Source organism: Passer montanus, unplaced genomic scaffold (genome assembly GCF_014805655.1).
Source record: "Passer montanus isolate IOZ18808 unplaced genomic scaffold, ASM1480565v1 scaffold393, whole genome shotgun sequence".
NCBI classification, from domain to species: domain Eukaryota; kingdom Metazoa; phylum Chordata; class Aves; order Passeriformes; family Passeridae; genus Passer; species Passer montanus.
The window spans coordinates 28,541-35,080 of record NW_024368741.1 but is presented as its reverse complement, the minus strand read 5'-3'; the positions used below and the strand labels follow the sequence as shown (position 1 = coordinate 35,080).

At 48.4% G+C, this 6,540-nt stretch overlaps 1 pseudogene; it reads left to right on the top strand.

Moving 5' to 3' along the window:
• Positions 1-5,782: 5,782 nt before the first annotated feature.
• Positions 5,783-6,540, top strand: LOC120506545 (annotated as a pseudogene).

Genomic DNA, 6,540 nt, shown 5'->3' with positions numbered 1-6,540 from the left:
CCGAACAACTTCTATTTCTTCAAGAAGTCATTGCAGCAATAAGGGGAGATGCTGGAAAATTCTTTTGACTGTAGCATATAGTGTATGATCTCTAAATTCATGGTTAATGCTTAGTTTTGTAGCAGCAGGTATTTGCCTAGTACAAATACAATACCAGAGATTAATGTGACCTTATGTTAACTTCCTACATCTGTGACTGATAAGTCTTGTGTCAGCTAATGCTTCCTTATTTACATCAGTAATTAATATGTACTGACCAATATCTTAGTTTTGTGATGTCTTGGTTTGAAAGACAAATATTTGCCAGGAAAGGTGGGAACCTTCCTTGGAATGGAGAATATGACCCCCTTCCCTCCAAATTATTATAACTTTGAGATTAAGTGGCTTTCAGGCAAAGATATTGGAAAGGGAATAACAGTTCTTTACCAGTATGTGTATGTATAACAAGTCAAACAACAACAACAGCAGCAGCAGCAGCAAAGAGAAGCAGACAGCTGGTCCCAGCCTCTCCCGGCCGCAGGCACTTTCCCCTTTGGTGCAGTTCCGGACACAGCCAGCAGGGGCGCTGCTGGCTCCCGGCCGGGCAGGGTGGGTGTGATGATTCCCCCACTCCAGCAGTGGCCGCTGTGGCGCTGATCTCTCTCACACGGTAATGGTGGACGGGCTGGATGGCGAAATGGCTGCAGCAGGAATCTCAGAATGGTGGCTGGAACAGCAGGGCAGGCTCACCTGGGACAACAAGCAGAAAGCAGCAGAAAATCAGCAGCAGCATCAGCCCAAACTAAGCCAGAAGAGGCTTTCCTGGAGGGGGAAAGGGCCCGGATTCTGAAAGTTTTGCCTGAGGCATGTGAGCAGATGGTGGAAAGGGTCCCACACTAGTGAGATGGAGTGTAAATAAGGTCCCAGTGCAATGGTCAGCCCAGAAGCAGAGCTTCAGTCATGGTAGGAGAAGTCAGCAGGAGATGGAGCTTCACAATTCTGGCAAACTCCCCCCACAGTGACGGCAGCCTGCTTTCCTCTGAATGCTGAGAGAGGAAGAGAGCTAGGATCTGCACCCAGCTCCCTTTAACCTCTTGAACTCCCTTAAACAGCTCCCCTTTAACTCCCTTTAACAGTCAAAATCTAGCAGTATCTCTGCCCCTCCAAGAGAAACTCCCCAGCTAAGAGAGTAGCTAGCTGCAGCCTTCCCATGATAATTTATTTTGTCTCTCTTAAGTATCAGTTGTTATGGTTTCTTGGCAACAGATGGGAGAAAATTACATGAAAGATAGAACCAAAAGGAAAAATCCTAAACCCAACATGAGAACGAGGATTGTGTGCCAGAGAGAAGAATGATGGAGTATTGCTTTATGACCTAACCTCATATTTGGCAGACTCTCAGAAAGAAAAGATTCATCGGAAGATCTGGAACCATATCCAAAGAAGTCCATGGACAGAATTAACATACGCACACGTATTCAGACAAGTGATGAATATATATTAGTTTTCAGAATACAGCCTGGTCTGTTAGGTTCGAGGGCATGCTCAGAGGAGACATCCCCATGCATCCAGCTCTGTAATAAAATAATGTCAGCTTTCTGATGCAGGAAATTGGTTGGAGAGTTTATTTCCCGGTTTTGGGTGACAGTGGGGCTTTGAGCAGCTGGGTCTGGGATGGCAGCGGGTGGGACAAGATTGTTTAACCGAAAGCCTTTGATGACTCTGTGATCTGTGGGCTGTCCATGGCAGACCCTGTCTTCACCAAGGTCCATCTTCCTTTGTCTGTCTTGCTGTCCCCCTTGGGCACGGGTTTTGTCAAAGGCTTCCCTTGGGAAGGCATTAAGGGACAGAGATTACATCTATCGAAATATGGCAGAAATGTGAATTAACAGTGAAGCCCTAAGTCTTCTGCACAAACTCAACCTAAAGTCATTTACCACTGCATATCCTGAGTATGGCTGATTGGAATTCTAACTTCTGAAATATCTCAGCACTGCATCTTAGGACAGAGATGGGCACTGCATGAGCTGAGGGCCCCTGTGAGATTGAGATGTGTTCCTCATCTGCCTGTGCTGCTGTGTGCAGGCCGTGGACCCTAGACTGGGTAATGGAGGGGAGGAGAAGGTAGGGATGAAGTTGTGGGCTGTTTCCACACATTGCTGTTTCCCAGGTGTTGGGAGGAAAAGGTTGAAATGGAAAGACTTGGAGAGCAGGGTGATAGATTTGCACAAAGTGACCTGGTAGGTGGGGAGGCTGAGAACATCCATGTGGGAAACTTCACATATTTACTGCTGATTATCCTGTCTCTCTTTTGAGACATAACATAAAAGCTGTCAGAACCTTCAGAGGCATCTCTCACAGACAGTCTTCAGCCTCCTGCTAAGAGAGGGAGAGATCAAAAAGCTCTAAGGACATAAAAGCAGAGAATTGTGATAAACTGCATGTGCGTGAGGCCCCTTGAGATACTGGGAGAGGCAGTGACCCTCCAGGATTGGACTGACCCTAACTGTGCCACTGTTCCTCTCTTATGTGTCTCTGCAGCCTGGTAGTGCCTTGGGACCCTTGAGTAATGGAATAAATCTAGTCTTTGCATTTCAGCTGTGTTTTGGTGACATGGATGAATCAATTCACACACCAACACAATCCTAGTACCCTTTGGAGCCTCGCTGTTCCTGATGGCCATTGACCGTGCAGTACCCAGGTATGTTTTCCTCAGCTCCAAGGCAAAACGGCACAAAGAAAAATTCACTGCAGGGACTCCCACCCTCTGTTTCTCCACCTTTTATCTTGAGCAAACAGGAAGAGGTGCCATGGAAAGAAAGAGAACTTTGAGGACAAGGCTTGGATGCAAAACAGTTTTATTGCGTCAAAAGAAGAAAAGGAGGTGGCTCAGAGAGAGCACCAGTAGCAGCCACTAAGATGCAGTGACACTTCTGCAGAGTGGGCATCTGCCCACCCTGCAGAGCATAGCAGGACAACGTCTCCACTCCCTTGCCCTCTCCCAGCACAAGCAGCTCCCAGCCCTGTGCTCTTGTAGCCTGAATCAGCTGAGACCTCCAGCCAGGCAAGAGCTGCTCTTGAGGAAGCAGCAGCAGGTGGAGCAGGGGAAGAGGCTTTGCACTCACCTGATTCCCGAGGAGAAGAAGGTGAGAGAAGTGGATGAGAGAGCAGAGACTTGGGCTGCCTTTTATAGCAGTCCTGGCCTGCCTCAGGCCCACAGGCACCTTAGTGGAAGCCATAATTTTCTGACCAGCTCATGTCAAATGTGCAGCATCCCAGTTAATGGTAGGGGCAGTGTCCTGGTTTCCTGCACTGCGTCCTTTTCATTTCCTGCCACCTGCCACTTAATTTCCTATATGAATTCTTCTGTAAGTGCTGAGATGAGAGTACCCAAGTATTTCCGGGATCATAAAAACAGACAGAATTCTCATGTCCTGGGCTGGTGGCATCCTATGCTGGCATTTTTGTAAAAATGTGTATTTTTTATGGGTTTGTCCATACAAAAATATGGGAAAAAATATGCCATAGTGGCAAAGTAGAATTCTCCTCTATTGGCATCCATGCCAACTTTGATGGACTGTAGCCTATAGAAAGGACTCATCCTGGAACAGAGAATAATGTGAGGAGTCAGAAACAAACAGTTGTGCACTGACCAAAACTCCCCCTTCCACACCCCACAATGCCATGGAGGGCTGGAGGAAATCGAAGATTCATTAATGAAGGATGGAAGCTGAATCTTTAAGAAAGAGGTGTGGATGAACTGAATCATAAAATCAAAGAATCATAGAATGTTAAGGGTGGGAGGGGACCTTAAAGATCATCTAGTCCAAACCCCCCCTGCCATGGGCAAGGACGCTGAAATTAATTCAAGGGTTGTTTTGGGGGACAGGGGGGGTCACATTTTTTTTCTTTTTTACTGTTTCTCAATATCCTGTTTTATTTTTCATTGCCAATGTCTTAAACAAATGTTCCCCAACTCAACTCTGTTTTTTTCTTTTCCCAACCATCTATCCCTCACTGACCCTCTCTTCTGGCCAGTCCACTCTATATGTTTCCCAGACAGACTTTCAGAAGATCTCAACTGTCTTTGTAGTCCCAAATTTCTGAGGTTCGGGCTCTAAAGGGTGTTCCCTATGAGCTCCATGCTTCAGGAGAGGTGGGAGGGAGGGATAGAAGCAAAGTAGAATTCTTCTGTGTTGGCATCCAGACAGGAGGACCTTGCACCCTTTGGTGCAAGGCTGAGCTCTGCAGGAAGGGGCCTCAGTTCTCCCCTGGCATCCCAATTTTCCCCATGCAACCAGAGATGGGGAAAAAGATCCTCTTGCTGTAAGGGGCAGGGATTATTGCCTCAGGGAAGAGGAAATGTTGGAGGAAAGAGCTTTTGCCATGGAACTGTACCTGGATGGGATTGCAGTTGCAGTGAGAGAGCAAGGGTTGTTCTGATTGGTGCACTCTTTCCAGGACCATGGCAGGAACTGGTGGTGGCTTGTCTGTGTCACCTTGCCATCCCATGTGATTAATCTTTCCTCTCCCAGTGGTGCTCTGTGTGATGAGAGTTGGGAATGTGCTGTCTGCAAGACACCTCAGCCCTGAAAATGTGTGCAATGAACATTTGGGGTTGCATGGGGTACTGCAAGGCTGTGCTGGAAGAGCAGTATCTGTCTTCTCTGAGAGAAAGAGGTATTTCCCTCTCAGAAAAAAGGTAAGGAGAAAATGTTGTGGGTTGAGATAAAGACAGAGGGATTTCTTACCAATTACCAACAGAAAAAACAAGGCTTGATTTGGGGAATATTCATTGTACACGCTACAAACAAAACAAAGCAAGACTGTGCAAAAAACCACTAAAATAACTTCACTCGATCTTCAACTCTTTTTCAGTGATGCAACTGCTCTTCCTCATTTCTGGTTCTCTTCCATTTCCTCCATGTTTAAGCAGCACAGCAGGATAGAGAATGAGGGGTTGCAGTCAGAACACAACAGTTATTTTTTGGACAAAGATCGACTTCAACAGAACTGATCATGAAAAAGCAGCAGGATTTAGTCAGTTAGCCTAAAAAAAATCACACCTTCCTACCTTTCCAGACACAGTTGCTAGACATGCAATTTTTTGGGGGGTTATGGAGGTCCGGGTCCTTGAACATGAAAGGAGTTTGACTCACAGATGTTTGACTTCCCCTGTACCACACAAGAGAATCTGTTCTACATCTCACAACAGAGCACAACCCAGGTCCCAGTCCATTCAGTTCAACACCCGTTTTCTGTGAGATGCAACCACTTCCTCACTCAGCACTGGGCAGATGATCTGTACAAGTGCATCCAGCATTGGTGTGGAGAGGAGGAACCTGTGTCCCATCTCAGCAACACTCCAGCATAAGAGGACCCATTCAGGGACTTCAATTCAGTGGCCTGCCTGGAACAACTCAAAAATATGTGCACTCATATGAGGACAGGAGGAAGTTGGCTCTTGGGGTCTCTGCTGACACAGCATGTCCCCTCACATGGCAGTCCTTGGGCAAGAAGCACAAAAGAAGTGCCCATTTCCTGGCAACTTTGACACAAACAAACTCACAAGAATTACACAGGTTCACATCAGCTGACCACATAGAATGCCAACAGCCCTTGATCTCAGCATTCTGCAGGTGCTGGTGTGTTTACCTCCCGGAAATCCTTGGGCTTGTCCTGCCGGCACTTACAAAAGCCCTCAAGGGGGAAAGGATATGGCATGTGCCAGGAAATGAAAAGGAGGCATTGTAGGAAACCAGGACACAGCCCCTACCATTAACTGGCATGGTGCACATTTGACATGAGCTGGTCAGAAAATTATGGCTTCCACTAAGGAGCCTGTGGGCCTGAGGCAGGCCAGGACTGCTATAAAAGGCAGCCCAAGTCTCTGCTCTCTCATCCACTTCTCTCACCTCCTCCTCCTCAGGAATCAGGTGAGTGCAGAGCCTCTTCTCCTGCTGCTGCTTCAAGAGCAGGTGTTGCCTGGCTGAAGGTCTCAGCTGATTTAGGCTACAACAGCACAGGGCTGGGAGCTACTTGTGCTGGGAGAGGGCAGGGGAGAGAAGGTCTTGGGCAGACAGAGAGGCTGGGACTGGGCTGAGGTGGCTCCTGGACTTTGAGCTGGGCAGTGCAATGTGGGCCAGGAGGTGCCTTGGCTGCAGGGTGTTTGGGTGCAGTGCTGCTTCTCATGTGTCCTCACTCTGTGCTTCTCCCTGCCCTCTGTGCCAGGTGCACCTGTGAGCCCCAGCCATGTCCTGCTGCAAGCCCTGCGACCCTTGCTGCCAGCCCTGCGGCCCCTGCCCGCTGGCCAGCAGCTGCAATGAGTGCTGTGTCAGGCAGTGCCAGAGCTCCCACGTTGTCATTAAGCCCTCCCCTGGGGTGGTGACCCTGCCTGGGCCCATCCTCAGCTCCTTCCCACAGAACACCGCCGTGGGATCCTCCACCTCTGCTGCTGTTGGCAGCATCCTCAGCTCTCAGGGAGTGCCCATCAGCTCTGGGGGCTTTGACATCTCCTGCATCACCAACTGCTTTGGTGGCAGCAGATGCCGTCCCTGCTAA